At 36.2% G+C, this 20,393-nt stretch overlaps 1 pseudogene across 1 annotated transcript; it reads right to left on the reverse strand.

Annotated features, from left to right (window-relative positions):
• Positions 1-1,528: 1,528 nt before the first annotated feature.
• Positions 1,529-16,514, reverse strand: LOC147515277 (protein LEAD-SENSITIVE 1-like; annotated as a pseudogene). The gene is made up of 5 exons (XR_015212972.1): positions 16,309-16,514; positions 15,859-16,224; positions 15,171-15,224; positions 14,962-15,127; positions 1,529-1,970 (listed from the first exon to the last, which is right to left on the reverse strand). The product of XR_015212972.1 is annotated as a protein LEAD-SENSITIVE 1-like (transcript).
• Positions 16,515-20,393: the final 3,879 nt, after the last annotated feature.

Below are 20,393 nucleotides of genomic sequence, written 5' to 3' on the forward strand. Positions count from 1 at the left end.
AGTTTTTTTGTTTGTTCTTGGTGAGGTGTTTAATAGCATTTTCTGATTTTATAACTACCAGCAGGATCAAGGGCACCACCGCAGTTGAAATTGCATCTGGTCTCAATTGGTCTTTGAAGTATTGGTGCGGTGCTCATATTTCGTGGGACAAAACTGGTGGTGTTCAGTTGTCATCCATTAATTCCAAGTCCTGGAGCACTACCAGTTGTAAAAGTTGATGTATCTAATGTTATTACTCATTAGTGAGTGCGTGTTTCTTATAATATTGTAGTGAATATGGAGTTTTTTTTTTGGTAAGCCATTTAAGCAGGCATGGATGTGCTTGAATTGAAGAATGTTGTATCTGTTCATGTAAAAGTGATTGGTTATACTTTTATCAAATTTGTCTCTTTTTATTTGCCTAGTATTTTTTGTCTTTCATTTTTCTAGTACAAGGAAACAATGTGAATTGAGAAACAAAGTTCATTGCAGTCTGCTTATACACAGAGGCCAGATGCAAAAAGAAGCCTATGCCCTAACAAGGCATCTTGTGATGTTCCTTAGCTTCCAAACAATATGACTATGTTAGAGGAATCTAGTTTTGTGGAATTTTTAAATTTGATGAGAAGTAGGCTTTTGGGATCAGATGTGTGCACTAAAGAGGGGGCAAGTAAATTGGGCTTTCATGCTAGTGGGGAGTGTTGGAATAGCAAGCAAGTACTGCTCTTTTTTTCTAACTTTTGAGAAGCCGTACATTGCAGCTATACATTGCTTAGTAATAGAAGTTTATGCAGTTCCTTAAAGCTCAGGGAGTTGCACATCAAAATTCTAGAATGAGCAGGATAGACAAATTTAACTTGCTGGGTTCTCTAGCAAGTTCATCTAGCTAGAGCATCCCATCTTATAATTCTGACTCACGGCAAAACACACTCCTCACATAACAAAACTCTGACATGCATACCAAACTTACACTAACACTATAACAAACTTTGACATGCAGGCCTAATGTATAAACTATAACTCCTTCTCGCCAAGACCTTCACATTTCACATACAAATAGCTAGGTATCATCAGTTAGCCTATAGCATTTAACATACAAATAGGTATCATTAGTTGCGTCTGGTAAAGCATGAGCGCGTGCGCACTCTGGATGTGTGTTAGAAAAGTGCAAAGCGCATTTTGGTTAAGTTGGATGTATTTTGATCAGTAGTCAAAAGTTTAAGTACCAGATTGGTGGTTCCCTGATAAAATTGAAATTGCGTGTTCAGAATAATATTAATAAGAACTCTGTTTAATACAACGGGACACTACATTGGTTTATCAAAGAAGAAAAAACAACAACAACAGGGCACTACATTAATCTCTATTTATTCCATCTAAACTACTTACAAATAATATTCAACACTGAACAACTCCTTTCACACATACATGATCGAATGCCAACAACCCACAAAACAAACATGTTATTATGACAAATGCAATGCTTTCGTTGCGAACCTACGACTGACATGTAAAATTATAGTTAAGTGGATGCTTGCTTCTTAATTAATTAAGAATCCATCAGATTTTGTGGAGCTGGCATTTTAGGACTGACTGACGATGTTTCCTCCGGAGAGTTCCCAGCCCAACCAAGGTTCACAGCCATGTCCTCGACCGCCACCTTAACCACATCGGTTCGAACTCCCATATCAACACACCATATCTGCTCACACGGTACATCCCAGCTATCACAAGTAGCCACCCTAACCGGTCCCGCCATTAACATCTTGTAAGAGAGGAAATAAGGGCTGCAATTGGGGCACTAAGAACCGAAGAAGCTTGACCACTCCTCCCAATACCTGTCTTCTCAAGAATCAAAAAGACTGTTTTGCAATAGAGTGCAAAGTCCTCACAATTGTTCGAAAAATGTCGTAGTTCCCAAATCCATTCTCGAAGAAGAAACATTGCCACATCAACCAACCATGCGTGGAGGGTCCGATGTTGATGTAGTGTGATAAGAGCCCAAAACTGTAGTTTTAACCCTGTAACAGTCATACTTTTAGACCAATTATGTGAGTAATAATTAAGAGTTAATACTGATTACGTGTTTTTATGTATTTCAGGCTTCAAAGTCCATTATGTGCAGAAATGTGCCACTTTAGCGAGATAAAGGAGCAAATGTCAGTTGCTAAAGAGTTCTGTGATTAAAGGCCAAGATTGAAGAAGACAAAGCCTTTCTAACGCCCGGTCAAAAGCTGAAAAGTCGACGCGGGCAGAAACAGCACACAAAGTCAGCAGAACTTTCGAAGGCCGTATCTTTGGACTCAGACCTCGGAATTGGGCCTACTTTATGTCAAAACAATCGGTTCGGAAAGAGCTTTCCAATGATCTAAGCCTTGATCCAATCAGAGGAGCAGAAGTGGACGAAAACTCTGTTGAAGCCAACTACAGCTGAAGAGGCCTTTTTGGACTGAAAGAATTGGGTTTTGGGCCTGATTCTCTGGCCCAAAACATGGCTCCAAGCCCATGCACGATTTTTGGATCTGAAAGTATAAAAACAAGAGTTTGACTCTTTGTTAATGGTAGATAGTTAGACCTAGATTAGTTAGTCTCCATTAATTAGTTTTAGAACTTAGTTTTAGAATTTCAATTAGTTAATTAATTAGTTTTTCATATCTTGTTTTAGATCTAGTTTCATGTTTAATTAATTACTTTAGAACAAAGTAGATTATTAATTTAGTATTTGAATCATTGTTTTATTATTCATTAGATTAATAAAATAGTGTTCTTGGTAATCTAGTTTCATTTTCCATTTACTTATTTAGTTCAATTCTTAGATTTACTTATTTGTCATTATTAGTTTAATTCAATTATTGCATGAGTAGTTTTGAATTGAGTTTAAACAAGTAAAGTTCAAATCTTTATATCATGTCTTGTTCGAATTTGATTGGGAATGATAGCGTGATGATTCTCGGCTAAACCTCCATTAGAGGGGGTGGAGAAGCCTTGATGAAAGCTTGATTCCGATTATCGTAGAGTCGTCGTAATTTCCTTTCCACTCTAGAAATGATTAGTTCACCATGAGAATGGGTGTAATCGTTCACATGCTAGTTATGAATTGGTAGAAATGCCATGTGTAATTTGGGATTAGGAATAACCAGATTGTTCTACGAAGCAGTTCAATTCGGATTACGATGATTCGTCGTTAGTGGATTAAGTTGAGCAAAGGTGGAATCAATCCCCCTCTAACTCCTTATCATAGAATCGACGTAGTATTCCCATAGTTGTTTAAAGAGTCGACTAGTTGCATCTTGTGGGTAGTTGCATCGTAGTCTAGTTATCATTTAAGTAAAATCTCATTAGACTTTAGTTAAGATTATTTATACGTAGAAAACATTACTTTGTGAAAGAACTAGGAGTGGAACGAACTTCCTACTCCACTATATCTGTTCAATAGATTGAGAGTAGAGAAAACTTTGATAAATTTAGACACGTAATTAAGTTTTAGTTTACTTACGTTTTGAGTTTTATCGTTCATTTCGTAGGTAAACTTTATTCTTTTTACGTTTATCAAATGGCGCCGCTGCTATCTTAGTTTACTTTCACATTATTTTCGTAGTATAAGTACTCTTCTTAAAGTCCCATTAACCCCACCCACCTTTGTTTGATTCATACTATGGTTGTCCGTTTCAGCATTGAAAAGTTCATCGAAAAAATTACACGGGCTACTTCGCGAAAAAAGGAGCGCGATGCGCTTAAAGTACTAGAAGTTGAGCGACCGCTTCAAAACCGAATAACCAGCTCAAACACTATAACATGAACTTACACAGAGCTTTTTTGCGCTTCAAAGTGAGCGCATTCGCCACCGAGCTGAATTTTGCCGGATTTCTACAGGTTTGATTCGAACTTCGATTTTTCAAGTTTTTCAATGTTCTAACTTGTTATATACACTTAACACGCGTAAACAAGACGCTATTCATAAGCGAAGCAAGGACGCAATCAGGTATTCCATTCTTCCACACCTTGCATCTCCTGTTAGAGGTTTATACTAGTATATCAGGATTGTTTGGAGTGTTGTCGTGTTTAGCTAAGTTTGGTCTTACCCTTGTATGAGATTAAGGTCTGGTCGAACAAAAACACCGAACGTAATTACACGACAACATCAACAAACAAGTCTATCTAGTATACCACCCACTACACCTCTAGCTACTATTTCACACACACCACCTGATATAATGCCTGAAGAAGGAGAGACTCTCTCTCGACTTCTACAAAGCCTTGGCGATAGCCCCAAATCTTGCATCGTTCTAGCAGACCCAGTGGGGGATTTCCGAATCCCCAAAAATTTTTAATTTGTTACCCGTTTATCAGAACATGCGTAGGATTGAACAAGTCCTAACAACATTCCACCATCCTACGGTTGGTGCGGAACAAATTAAACTGAGGGTATTCCTTTTCACCTTAGCCGATAAGGCGGCGTCTTGGTTAACTGACCAAGCGCCTAATTCTGTGGACTCGTGGGCTAAACTTGTTCAACTGTTTATGGAACATTTTTACCCACCCCTAAAGACGGATGAGATGCTTTCCAAGATTCATTTCTTTCGACAAAATCCTCACGAATCATTTTCAGAGGCTTGGAATCGTTTCACCGATCTCCTTATAGAGTGTCCACATCATAACTTAGTGAAAGACACGTTAGTTCGTGCCTTTTTCAAAGGACTTCTACACCACCATAAAGAAGTCCTAGATATAATGAATGGGGGTAGTTTTCTAAGTAAAGGAGCCTATGAGGCTTATAAATTTTTAGAGGATCAAACTAAGCGAAATAACAACTGGGGGGGTAGTGACGATATCCACCGCTCCGCTAGTTCATCAAATACTGATTAAGATTAGCGGTATGTTTGAAATTAAACACGATCCCGAGCTTAAAACTCTAATCGAATCACTCACAAAAAAGGTAGCGACCATTTCTGTTCAACAAAAGCCTATCCCCGTCATGAATGTAAATTCAAATCCATGTAGTTTCTGTTGGAGCCCTCAGATCCCGACTCCCACTGTCCTATAGCCTATGAACAGGCTTGTTCCATTAATAGTGAACCTAACGCCCCTTGGAGACAAAATCCCAACTTCGGTTGGAGAAATAACCAACACGTCACACCTCCAGGGTACAATAATCAATATGTTAGGCCAACGCACAGTTTTAACCAAGCTCCACCACGACAAGGACAGGGTCAGGGTAATTATAATAATTATAACAACCAAGTGCAACCTCGACAAGGTCAAACACAAGGTCAAGGTAGTTATAATAATTACAATGCTAATAGAGGTATCGTTCTGGTAAATAATAACTATCAAAATCCGCCCATTAATAATTCATGCGAGATAGTTCCAATCACACCACCCGTGACTACTACACCCACACAACCAGAACGTCTTGACACCTTCATACAAGTGAGCCAAAAACTTTTCCAAACCATGGCTCAATCTAACCAACAACTTCTACAATCCGTTAATAATTTAAGCCAACAGTTGGCCCAAGATAAAGCCCAACCCAAAGGTGTGTTTCCAGGTCACGCAATACCTAATCCTAAAACAACAAACACAGTATTTGAGATAACCGATAATACTAGTAATGAATATGAAAATGTAGGTGAGCTAAATGCCATCACCACTCTCCGTTCTGGCAGAGTGGTTGATAACAAAGTAACTATGCCTATAGTTACCCCCACGATAGCCCCTACACCGCTATTTTACTAGATACCGAAATAGAAACCGAAGAGCCTACCACCGTAGAGGTACCGGTTACAACACAACCTAAGAAACGTAAAAGCCAAGGTTAAACATCCAGGTGATACATATGCTAAATATAGAGAGAAACCACCGTTTCTACAAAAATTAGCCATGTTAACTAGGGATACAAATTATGAGGAGATTAGGGACGTTTTCAAGAATCTAACTATAAACCTTCCCTTCCTCAAAGCTATTAAAAAGCTACCACACCATGCTAAAATTCTTAAGGAGTTGTGTACTACTAGGCGTAAGACCAATATACCAAAAGACGCCTTTTTAACAGAACAATTCCCAACTCTATCTGAACATAATGGAATTATTAAGTACAAGGACCCTGGTCGTCCTACTGTATAATGCACCTTAGGAGATTCCTATACGACGACCGCGTTATTAGACCTGGGGGCTAGTGTTAACTTACTCCCGTTTTATTTGTATAGACAAATAGGTCTAGACGAGATGCAACCCACTAAAATGACGTTGCAATTAGCTGATCGGTCTATTAAGTATCCTAAGGGTGTGGTCGAAAATGTGCTGGTAAAAGTTCAGGATTTCTACTATCCGGCTGATTTTGTCATTCTCGATACAGAAGTCGCTAACGACTCTATCCCGATCATCTTAGGGCGTCCTTTCCTGGCAACTGCCAATGCGCTCATTAATTGTTGCGATGGTTCGATGTCCATGTCTTTTGGCCATCTTGCTGTTGAAGTAAATGTTTTTAAAACAAAGACACATTTACCCGATTCGTCTATGGATGGAGAGGTTAGCATGATCGAGAGCTTCGCTCGAGATTATTTCAACAACACGTTCCCTGATAATCATATGCCCAAATTTCTTTCCTTTGGAAGTTCAGACTCCAATATTTTCATCCCTACACTAGTCGATACACATATTATGGATGAGGACGAGATAGATGACTTTCTAAAAGATATAGAGGACTACCATAGTAATGTGGATATGACCAATCTAGATGAGGAATTCGATGAGTTTTTTAGAGAAGGTGATGATTCACCCTATCAAGAACTACTTTGCACAACATCCACCTCGACTCCCTTCCTTCCACCCTTCCAAAGGAATCTCGAGTTTGCACTCGATCCTTTTGTTTCTCCTGTGCTTCATAATTTTTTAAATCCACCTAGTAAACAAATACTTCAGAAGGACAAACCATTTGACATCTTCATTTTCAGACTTGAGACAGTCCCTACCTACACCATAAATGAGTTTTGTGTTAAACCCACATCCTCATTGTTTACATGCTTTCCTTCTACAACTTATCCATATCCACCATATCTTCCACAACCATTCACTTTTCCACACTTATTCACTAGGACACCCTCTCGTTCAAAAATGAAAAAGAAGGTGCATGCTAGATTACGTTATAGGGTTATCCAACTTCGCTTTCAGTTCACTAGGTTGCATCATAGGAAATCTTGGTGCTTGATTGTGTTTGGATATGCTTTCTGTGATATTTATTTATGGAATGATCCACAACTATTTTGGTTGTGATATATGATAAACTGTATGTTCATACATATGTTTAGATAAAGTCTCGAGTATCTGACTATAAACGACTCAATTTTTGTGTTTGGTGCATTTCCTTTCATTTCCAGATATTGGTGAGTGCACCATTAAGGTAACCGGGCCCTCCCTATGGAGTGTGTGGCTATAAGTACCGGATCCTAAGTCTACGTTTAACATAATTCACGTTTTCCACTCTTGCATGTTTTCTCGGATTTTTGAGTCATGTTTCTCTATGAGGTGAATTATGTCTTTATTGCTTATTGTTTTTCCTTATAAAAGTAAAAAAAATATTAAATAATAAACATAGTAATCTAGGAAGTCTCGGAAATCTGACTTTAAAAGACCCACTTTTAAAAAACAAATTTTCTAAACTCTGTTGTAAAAAATTTGTTTGGGGGTGGGGTGTTCGTGTTTCCGTCCTAGAATGTTTTATGTTCCATTAGAGTTGCTTAGGCTGTTTAATTGTATTTTGATTCGGGTTGGCATAATCTATGAATTTAGAGTTCATTCGTTCGCATAATGTACATCATGCACGCACTTTGAGGCGTTGTCCACTATCTTATATGTCATCCACGGTCGGAATAGAGTGTTTTATGGATCATTGGATTGGAAATTCTCTCCTGATCATTTCCATATCTCATTCGCAAAAATCAGACTGGTAACGAAGCGGCAAATTTAGTTTGAAGTTGCGCTAAAAATCGACAAAATTCGAAAAATTTGAATTGGGCTTGGGCTCAACCCGCGCGCACCTGCGCCCCTTACCTTCACACCAACAGTCGCATTCTTCACTTCTCCAAACCGCCATTAACGACCCCAAAGCTTCAAACCTTAACAAAAAAAGAGAAAACCAATAAACTCATGCCAAACATCCAAACCCACTCCAAATCTTCTCAAAACCGTACCACCACCACCTCCACCAATTTAAATCATCAAAAACCACCGAAAACAATAAAAAAAATTTCAAGCTGCCGCGCCACCACACCACCACCACCATTGTTGTTCCAGTGAGGTTGTTCCTCATTGCTTCCTACACTTTCTACAAACCCCAAATCAGTTCAAACTCCAATGGCTCAACAACGTCGAATTTTGCCGGAGCAAGCATTTACTGGCGACCACTTCGTGCCGTTTTATGGTGACGAAATGATTAGTAGAGATTGGAATAGCTTGTGGTACTCGACTGACGCCTTTTACCACGAAGAGTTAGTCCGACGGTTTTACAACACGAGGGAGTTGGAGGGGAGTAGAATTTTTGTTACGGTGGCAAAGAGGAGGAAGGAAGTAACTGCTGGGTTATTGGCTGAGATTCTAGGCATTCCGCCTAGAATCCATCCGATGCCACGCGTTACAGAGTCCCAATATAATGGGGTCGAGCCGTTGATGAACGAGACAGTTACAGAAGGGAACTACAATACAAGCTCGCATTGTGTTCGCCAGGCATCCCTCAGAACCAACCAGCTAGCTGCAGCTCAGTGGATTGGTCGGAACGTCCTAGGGAAGGAGAAGGTCAGCGACATCGGTCTGAACTGCCTCCACATTCTATGGATACTCCAAGAGCAGAAGTATGAGTTCTGTATCTTGGAGTTTTTGCTTAACATGATTAGGGGAGTAAGGAAGTCTATTGCACCTCTCCTTGTTTTGATAACCAAGATCATGCTGAAGTTGAGAGCGACTCCGATGTCTGATAGGATTTACCTCACCCTACACCAAAATCCTCGTATTTATAAGGATTGTGTCCAACGAGTTTGGAGGTTGCCTGAGGATAGGGTAGAGGATGAGGAGGATGGTGGAAATGAGAATGACTCGGAGGATGAGGAGGACTTGACTTGTTTTGATGCTGATGCTTTGGAGAGGTGTTGGTCAGATGTAGAACGCATGGCTGTGATTCATCGTGGCATGCGTTCACTTAATACTATCTACGAAGACCTCTGGACTCGACAGGCTACTATCCACCATAATTTCGAGATTCGTACCCAGTGAGAGGAGGAGCGGTGGGAACAGATGAGGGCTGAGCTAGAAGCTCAACGCCAGTTCTGGGCCGATATGCTTGCACGCTTCCCACCTCACGGGGATTCTCCTTCTGAGGATACATCATCGAGGCACGAGCGTCGTCGCCGAAAAGACGAATGCTGTTCGCCCATCGGGAGCTCAGGAGCCATCTCCTGAGCGTGTGCCCTCTGCTACTAGTACCGACGTGTTTAGGGATATTATAGCTTGATGATTTTTATTTGTAGTTTTATTATTGTTAATTATTTTAATGTAAGTTTTATTTCGGTAATTTGAATTTTGTAGTGAAATGTACTTCGAATGAAAATTTTAATATAATGCGGTTATTTTCATTGTGCGTGGTTGTTTAATATTGATCCCACCTTCCCAAATTATTTGGGGGTGGTGTTATCTATTCCAGCATGATTTTTATATGACCCTCGTTTTTAGAAGTTATTTCGGAGTCAGGGTGAGAATATGGCTGATTAGGCATATCTATGAATAAATATCATGGTAGGATGAAATCTAGATAAAATAGGTAGGTTCTATCCTAAATTTAACCTAAAAGATACTAGGGTTGTTTAAGAATCAAGAATATGAGTTGTTTCCGTTTTCGGGTTTGGAAATTTTAGTATTTCCGGAAACTGCCGTAAAAACTTTTTGGCAACTTCCCGATCCGTTTTAGCAACTTAAAACCTATATAAACTTCATTCATTCTACACTCACAACCCACACTACACCTAAGTTCCATCACTCACCTTTCACTCCCACGTTTCCCACGTTTCGTCTCATTTTTCAACCATCAGCACCTCGGGACTGCCTGCTTCAAGGTGAGCTCGACTTTCAGCTCAAACACTTTGGAACTTAAAATAATCAGAGCGCACTGCTACCGACCTCCGTGCTTATAAAAATTTCCAGTTTTTCTGCGGGTTGTTCCCGGATCATTTGCAGTGTTCCAGAGCATCGTTTTGAGATGACATGTCCTACAATAATACCGGAACAGTCTTTCAAAGATTTGTTCCAAAGCACTACTTATGGTGCTTGGTTTCGCGAGGCGATCACATACGTAGGCTGGGAACTGCTTATGGTAAGATCTGCTGAACTTTATTCTCCAACACTAGCATCTTATTTTTACGATAACTGCATTTTCTTTGAGAGACCAGATGGAGAACAAGTGTTCTCCATCAACATTGATGATGAACCAATGGAAATTACCAGGTTCTTGCTAGCATTTATTCTTGGACTTGCTATGCCCATTTGAAATACAAGACCCATGATGCTATTGGGTAGATAATATGCATGTCTACACTTATGAGTTTTTGCATGAGTCGTATGGGGCAGGCATTTTCCGTATCGAGGACCAAGGGGAATATAACGTCGCCTTTGGTAGCCTGTCCATGAACATAGGAACTGTTATGTTTTGGATTATGCTAAACATTTTAGGGAATGGCGTTTTTCTTGATGAATGATGCCACTTTGCAAGCGTCTTCCTTGCTTTAGCCGCGGGACGTATATGCCATGACCTTCCCGAACCTTGATGTCTAGTTTAGCACGAGCCCATAGTATGAGGCATAAGTACCTTCTTATGCTGTTCTAATTTCCCGTATTATGCTATGTTTCTTTCCTATTTTTGTACACGTTTCCGCGGATTGGATTACGATCGATTAATCGCATCGACCCACCAATAGTATTATTCGCTCTTTCCGTGCAATGACTTGGCAATGGTGGAGGATACAACCTCATCAGGTTGCACCCTACACCCCGTCAGACCAAGTGGCGCTTAATAGGTTAGCAATAATAGATGATAAATGGCGGGAAGCCTGGCAAATTATCATGGCATGGCAGGACGTGAAGGAACCTCACTTCTTTATAGAAGAAGAGGATGATGAGGATGATGAATAAAACGGGAGATAAGGTAAGTTTTCATTCTAGTTAGTGTATGCTTATGTCCCAAGCAATTTGATTCTTGTTAACCCCATAATGGGAGGAACTCTTATAGAGTTGCGTCAGTTTTTATATTAGTATGTTTTAACCTTGTTTTGCAGATGTTCTAGAATTTCACGCGTTTCTATGGTATTTTTCTACCCTCTTTATTTAAATGCTTTGAGGACAAAGCATGTTTCTTGTTTGGGGGCATAGAAACACGTGTAATTAAGGCATCTGTTAGGATATAAATATGTATAATATGCATTTGTTTTCTAGTTAATATTTCAAAAATTCAAAAATATAAATAAATAAGTTCATGCTATACACTTAGGAATATTGGTATTGTTTTCCTTCCCTATGCTCTTAATAATCTAGAAGTCTCCGTAGCTTTTGCATTAGAATAATTTTTAGAAACTTAGGTTAATATGTAGGTAATAATCTTTGCATCTATCTATAAATATATTACATGAGTATCTATGATTGTTAGCGAAGTTTTTCTGAAATCTAGGCTAGAGTACTTATTCTACAAATCCTGTGAGAATATAGCCTAAAGCCTTATATGAGAGAAACATTTGAGAAATGACACAAGGGAGAAGTAAAATCTGGATAGAGAAATCACACGTCCACTTGCTTGATCACTAAACCATATCCTAAGCGAGAATTTAGGCCCTCTTTGGATCGATATAGCCAGAAATTCAAACCTAAGAATTATTTTCCGCTAGTCGCCCCTCTGAGCCTTTCTTTAGCCTTTCATAAACCACAAATCCTTTACCTTGTTACAAAACAAAACAAAATAAAAAATTCAGCCTACCCAATTTAGATAAGTCTGAAAATAGAATGAGTGAAGAAAGAAGAAGAGAAAAACCTGTGTAAACAAAAATTAGTTAGTTGCTTCAGAAAAAAAAAAGAAAAGAAGTTTCCATCCAAGGAAAAGAAAAAGAAAAATAGAAATAAATAAAAACTCCAAAAATAGAATAAAAAGGAGTCAAAAGCCAAAGAAAATAAAAAAAAAAAAGGCTAAGGATGGAAACAAAGTGTAGAAGCAAAAGTAAATAACAAGGTTTTCTCTAGTTACATAATATGAAGACTCTATTATCTCGGACTTGTCCTTTTTGAATATCCATTTCCTTTCTTCTTAAACCATCTCCTAATCCCCGCAACACCTAATAAAGACCTCTAGCTCAATTAGGAATAGGTTAGTGTGATAATAAGTGGCAGATGTGTTTGATCGACTCCGGCTTCCTTGTTGTCATTGAGATTGTAAGGTAAAGTGTGCCCATCGCACACCTTGGAGTAAATGAAACTTGAGTGGAAAAATCAGAGTGTTGTATCTTGACTATTATTGTGAGAACCTACTTAGGACGCTTATTCCGAAGTTTGAAACGAACCCGCTAAACATTTCATAGTATTACTCCTTTGTATATATGTTTATTGTAGATGATTGATTATTATGCATATATTAGCTTAGGTTTAGACTTGATTTACTCTATATGCATTGCTAGTGAGAGGTATAGTTAATTTAGAGCATGAATAAAGGAAACAATAGTTTTATTTCTTAGTCGATTTGTAGTATAAATGAATTTTGTGAGTACCTCCTTTGGAAAACTCTCACGAGGCTATAACTCGCCCACTAGGGAATTCCTAGTGGTTTAAGGCCTTGTTGCATATGGTCAATGCAATCGCACTCAGCGAAATGAGAGTAGATAGAACTCCATTTTTGGTCACTTATTCTAATTTCTCATCTTTGCTAAAGGACAAGCAAAATGCTGTTTAGGGGTGGTTTGATACATAGTACAAAATATCAGGATATGGGTATTTATCGATACTCAATTTCTGGATATGTATCGTGGATATATCCCTCTCTTTGGGGATATTTGACATTGTTTCACATGCAAATATCGTGGATATATCTAAAATATCTAAAATATCGTAGATATTGTGGATATTTCTTGATATATCATGATACATTATTTATATTTATTTAAAATATAATGGTAAATATTAAATAAAATTGTTATATACACAAAATATCGCTAAATATCTCCAAATATCCCCAAATATCCTCAAATCTCACAAATATCGCAAATATCATCAAAATATCATAGATATTTGCAGTCGTATATATCTTTTAACATATCGTGATATTTATATATCTTTTTCTGAAATATGGATAGATATCCCCAAATATCGCGATATATCGAGATATTTTGTACTATGGTTTGATAAGAGCCCAAAACTGTAGTTTTAACCCTATAACAGTCATACTTTTAGACCAATTATGTGAGTAATAATTAAGAGTTAATACTGATCACGTGTTTTATGCATTTCAGGCTTCAAAGTCCATTATGTGCAGAAATGTGCTACTTTAGTGAGATAAAGGAGCAAAGGTCGGTTGCTAAGGAGTTCTATGATTAAAGGCCAAGATTCAAGAAGAAAAAACCTTTCTAAAGCCCGGTCAAAAGCTGAAAAGTCGACGCGGGCAGAAACAACACACAAAGTCAGCAGAACTTCCGAAGGCCGTATCTTTGGAATCAGACCTCGGAATTGGGCCTACATTATGTCAAAACGACCGGCTCGGAAAGAGATTTCCAATGGTCTAAGCGTTGACCAAATTAGAAGAGCAAAAGTGGACAAAAAGTCTGTTGAAGCCAACTACAGCTGAATAGGCCTTTTTGGGCCGGAAAAGAATGGGTTTTGGGCACGATTCTGCGGCCCCAAAACATGGCTCCAACCCATGCACGATTTTTGGATCTGAAAGTATAAAAACAAGAGCTTGACTCTTTGTTAATGGTAGATAGTTAGACCTAGATTAGTTAGCCTCCATTAATTAGTTTTAGAACTTAGTTTTAGAATTTCAATTAGTTAATTAATTAGTTTTGCATATCTTGTTTTAGATCTAGTTTCATGTTTAATTAATTACTTTAGAACAAAGTAGATTATTAATTTAGTATTTGAATCATTGTTTTATTATTCATTAGATTAATAAAATAGTGTTCTTGGTAATCTAGTTTCATTTTCCATTTACTTATTTAGTTCAATTCTTAGATTTACTTATTTGTCATTATTAGTTTAATTCAATTATTGCATGAGTAGTTTTGAATTGAGTTTAAACAAGTAAAGTTCAAATCTTTATATCATGTCTTGTTCGAATTTGATTGGGAATGATAGCGTGATGATTCTCGGCTAAACCTCCATTAGAGGGGGTTGAGAAGCCTTGATGAAAGCTTGATTCCGATTATCGTAGAGTCGTTGTAATTTCCTTTCCACTCTAGAAATGATTAGTTCACCATGAGAATGGGTGTAATCGTTCACATGCTAGTTATGAATTGGTAGAAATGTCATATGTAATTAGGGATTAGGAATAACCAGATTGTTCTGCGAAGCAGTTCAATTCGGATTACAACGATTTGTCGTTAATGGATTAAGTTGAGCTAAGGTGGAATCAATCCCCCTCTAACTCCTTATCATAGAATCGACGTAGTATTCCCATAGTTGTTTAAAGAGTCGACTAGTTGCATCTTGTGGGTAGTTGCATCGTAGTCTAGTTATCATTTCGTAAATCTCTCATTAGACTTTAGTTAAGATTATTTATACGTAGAAAACATTACTTTGTGAAAGAACTAGGAGTGGAAAGAACTTCCTACTCCACTATATCTGTTCAATAGATTGAGAGTAGAGAAAACTTTGATAAATTTAGATACGTAATTAAGTTTTAGTTTACTTACGTTTTGAGTTTTATCGTTCATTTCGTAGGTAAACTTTAATCTTTTTATGTTTATCATAGTGCATGTTCCCCCTCGGACTTGGGCAAAGAAAACAGATGGGGTCACTCCATATTCAAAGCAGTAAAGGGATCCATTTCCAAGGAAACAGTCCAAGTAGGAGAGGACTACACCACTATTTTCTACTTTGAAACCCACGGTCGAGGGAAAGTTGGACAGGGAGATGGAAGCTTAGAGCTTGAAACAGAAGATCCAACAGAGGGGTGCTTGAACTCCCACCTTGTTCACGTGTAAAATGAACCACTTTGCTTCCGCCAACATATATTCCTAATTTATCGACAAAAACAAAACAGAAACACCAAAAATGGATTTCCATTAAAAAAATAAACCATGGAAAATTGATCTAATACCAAATGATCTTAAATTCAGTTGGAAGTATTTAAACTAAAGAAAGTGTTACTTGTAAGAACTACGGAAGTATATAGGAACAGAAGAAGTTTGAATTGATACATCTAGCACAAATAAGCCTACTACTAAATTCTTTTTCTTTTTCTTTTTTATATAGCACATTTCTTCAAAAGATGCACCTGCTAAGATTCCTAATTCAAAGATCAAATACAAGCTACAGTTCCATGAATATATGTACTTATCTTTCTATGGGAATTCATGCAACTTGAGTTTAGATTGATAGAATACTAATAGTCCAATACCATACTTCAAGACAAAAAAATAAGTAAAATGTAGGAGAAAGTGGCTTGCAAGGCAAATTGGAAAAGCATTAGTCCTGGGAAAGAACTACTCTATAAAATGCGATGGATGACTTGTACTACATGAACAATGAAAACAAAAAATTCCAAAAATCCACCGACAAAAAACACCATAAACTAGAATTTCAAATGACACCCACATTATACATTGAAGCAATTCAGCAACATTAATAAGAGAAGGTTAGATTTATTACCATGATGAGAGTAAGTATAAACAGCTCTCCAAGTGTAGATATGATCACCTGCTTTAATCTGAGTCTTCTCAACTTTGTTAGAGAGAAGACCCATTGTTGTTCACTGGCATTGAAAACAAACACAAGAACAAATATTGGCACTTTTCAGTGTATCTTTAGCTCATGAGCGTCTGGTGAAGCATTCTAACATGTAAAGGAATACATTCTTTTGAAATCATTACATTACTATTATTCAGATCTTCAGGAATAATATTCAGATCATTACACATAATTACAAGAACTCGATGCTCATGCTTCATGCTTCACCAGATGCAACTTTTAGAATCTGAGTTTCTGATGGCGGTTTGAATGCCTTCTTCTAATTACCTGTAAATAACAAACGATTGGTTGAAATTAGATCTGATATGAAAATTGAAAAACAGAACAAACATAGATTTAAATAAAATTGACCTTGAATAATTTTTTAACAATTGGAGATGAAGAATAAACTAGTTCGGTGGTAGTGAGAGTTGAACAAGTTGATTTCACATTTTGGTCTGAGCTTCTGGAGTGGAGAAGAAGAAGACCGAGATGAGTTTTCCCCCACCAATTTCGTGTTTTTTCAATTTTTCAATTTTTAGTTTTTGAAATAGATTGAAATTTTGAAATTTCGCTATTTAAATTTAAAATTAGATCTGATGATCTCAGGAATAGATCGGACGGCTGAGAAGAATGTGAGATAAGAGTGGCAGATTTAGAGTGGCAAGATATATATATATATATATATATATATATATATATATATATATATATATATATATATGTATATATATATATGGCATGAGGGTTACTCTTTAGGACTACTTGCTAAACGCTCGGATTACCGACAACAAGAATGTCCGCCTGGATCCTAAAATAATGTTGACTCTTCATTTCCAGTATTATGAATAGTATCTTGTTAAAGATGAAGTTAGGATTACTTAATTTCATTCTTGTTAATATAAGACTATTTACGTAAGCTATAGATCATTATTGTTTCTTTATGTTTATGTGAGTAACTCTGGGACGTCACCCAAGTAGCATAGGGATTATACAGTGCCGTTTAGCTGGATATGCGTTTAGGCCGTTTGCACCCGTAAGGCGTTAACATACATGGTTTTACTTTATATAAACACTGAAGACTTGATTTTGATTTTACTGTTTATAATATTTGGAGAAGAAGATGATATATCTATGCATGATTACATCATGAATAGTTTTAATACTGTTTGGTATGATTTTAATTCATTATACTCTATCTGTTTTTGCACTAACACCTCAACACCCATGGCACAGTCATCAAATGATGATTTGAGTTCAATAAAGAACACAGAATTAGTTGAGTATGATCTCAACACGCATGATAAAATGAACAAATGGACGATTCCTAATATAGATCCCAAAACCATATATAGATATGGTAACTGGATTGAAAAATTGACTAGTAAAATTGATGTAAAGACTATGAAACAAACTATTAGTTTACATTCCATGAGTAATAATTTGCATCTTTTAAGTCCTCGTGATTTATATCCTTATATGAAAAATTATAAATTTATTCATGTAGGATTAATACAAGTTGCATTTAGACCTTTGACCCTTTTGGGTATGAATGCTTGTATTCAAGCAACCCTCAGAGATGCTAGGTGTCTCGATTATTTACCATCCCTTATGGGAGTAGTAGAGACTAGTCTTTGTCATGGACCAGTCTATTTTGATGTCTATACTAATTTAAGTTTATCTTTATTGGATAGAAATCTTTATGATTCTTTATCATTACAAATTCAGGCTAAAGGTTATAACTTTTTACCTGGATCTGAGGTGATCGGAATTACCTACAGAATTCACTATAAAGTGTTACAAACTTTAACTCGTAATGCATGGAATAAATCTACACCAAGTAAAACTGTGTTAATTGATACAAATCTTTTAACTTCTAGTGTAGCAACACCAAGGATGATTCCTTGGAGTGAAATTCAATTTCCTGATTCATGGATTTGCCGAAACGCTGTTCAACCACAGCCAATCATTAATAATGATTTAGATCAAATAATTCAATCAACTGAAGTTGAAGTTATATAAACTTTAAGAAACCTTTTGTTAGTAGATGTTTGTCTTCGAGATCCTCTTATAAGATCTCCATACCACAATCTTCTAGGCATTCAGTGTCAGAAGCTGAATCTATATCTCAGTATAATCAATCTGTAGAAGAGATTTGTATCTCTAATCAACAAATACCACATGATATTTATACACAGAAAGCTAGGCAATCTCCCACAACTTCAGAAATGGAATTTGTTTTATAATGGATTACACATCTACTGAAACAAATCAATTTTATAAATTAAAATATGAAGAGTTGAGGAAATATTTTACTCCTATAGAGTTGCAACCTATGGTTCAACCTTATAATGATTATTTGGATTGGTACCAGAGGAATCATACTACTCTTGCAAAATGGTTTTGCCTTGAGTATCAGAATCATAATATTCTTAATTCTAGAGTTAATCAGGCTATTCTACAAAAGGATATTAGTGATTATTTAAAATCAAAAGAACAGGTAAGACTTAATCAATTACAAGAAAAGATTATATGTCAACCAGTAATTTCTGAAGTAAGAAAGAATATTACTATTGAAAAATGTACCTTTACCCCTGTAAACAATTATAGGGTAAAACCTAGTTTACCTATTCCATAGGTTAATAATCATTTACCTGATAAGATTATTAAGTTACCAAATCAATCTGAGGTAAAAATAGATTTACCTAATATAACAGTCAGATCTAAGGTTCACAAGGATCTTGAACCTATAGATAATTATATTGGTGTGTTAGAATGTCATCAGAAGAATTGGAATACTTCTAATGATAAGGAGATTGCATCTGTTCATCCTTTAATAACACCTTACAATATTGCAACAGTGAATTCTATTAAACCACCTAAAGAGCATAACATATTGGTTAATAATAAGGCTGATAATAAATCTAAGACTTTTAAGAAATCAAAAAGTTTTAAAGAGAAATAGCATTGGAAGAGACTCAGGCCTAAAGCCAAAGCTCTTCGTTTTGTCATAAATGCGATCAGCAAAGTCATAATAATGGTCAGTGTTCTACACTACCACAAGATTATAAAAATCTTTTGAAGATAAGAAAATTCAAGATTACTCCATAGGATAAGATTTATAATCTCAATTATCTTCAGAACTTTATGACTTTATAGAATCTTTATTTTTATAATAATATGAGACTTCTTAATACTTTTTATTTTGACGGTATTTTAGGTAATTCTTGTATTACTAATGTCCCTGATTTATAGTATGAGGTTAATAACCTTAAAACATAAATAAAAGAGTTAAAGAATAATAAAAATCTTGTCACTAATTCTGGTTCCCAGCATAATAAGATATCTATGGATAACTTTGTATTCCAACGATGGAATGTTCTTATTACTTTGGTTATTAAGAATGAGTACACTCTTGCAAATCATATTGCTCTAATTGATAGTGGAGCAGATTTAAATTGTATTTAAAAAGGTTTAATACCTACTAAATATTGTGAGAAATCTACTCAAAACCTTTCTACTGCTAGCAGCACCCCTATGCATATTGCATACAAGTTAACAGATGTATTCATCTACAAAGAAGGTCATTGTTTATCTTCTACTTTCTTTCTGGTTAAAGATCTTTCTCGGCATATTATTTTAGGAAATACTTTTCTTAATTCTATTATGCATATTACCAAAATTAATGAGAAAGGTATTTATTCAATTGTTGCTAATCAGAAAGTTATTTTTGAATTTATAACTTCTCCTGTACATAAACAGATTCAAGTAATTAATAATAATTTAATTGCTAAAGAGAATCAATTAAACTTTCTCATAGAAGAAATAACTTTTTTAAAATTACAACAAAAACTTAACACTAGGGAACATATAAAGATTAAGTTTATCTCTGAAGTCTGTAGTGATGTCCCTAATGCTTTTTGGGAAAGAAAGAAACATATTGTCTCTTTACCCTATGATTCAAGCTTTAATGAAAAGTTTATTCCAACTAAGACTAGACCTAGTCAAATGAAATCAAATTATTTGACTTTATGCCAAAAGGAGATCCAGAGTCTTTTGGATAAGAAATTGATTACTCCGAGTAGGCCTCCTTGGAGTTGTACAACTTTTTATGTTAATAAAGCTGCTGAGAAGGAAAAAGGAGTTCTGAGATTAGTTATTAATTTCAAACCCCTTAATGATGCGTTACAATGGATTAGATATCCTTTTCCTAACAAAAAAGATTTATTAGATCGCTTATCTACAACAATCATTTTCTCTAAGTTTGACCTTAAGTCAAGATATTGGCAAGTCCAAATTGCTCCTGAAGATAGGTATAAAATTGCTTTTACTGTACCCTTTGGACATTATGAATGGATTGTAATGCCCTTTGGATTAAAAAATGCTCTTTCAAAATTTCAGAATATTATGAATGATATTTGCAATCCTTATTCGGTTTTTTCTATTTTTTATATTGA

The sequence above is a fragment of the Coptis chinensis genome, chromosome 2, assembly GCF_015680905.1.
Source record: "Coptis chinensis isolate HL-2020 chromosome 2, ASM1568090v1, whole genome shotgun sequence".
NCBI lineage: Eukaryota > Viridiplantae > Streptophyta > Magnoliopsida > Ranunculales > Ranunculaceae > Coptis > Coptis chinensis.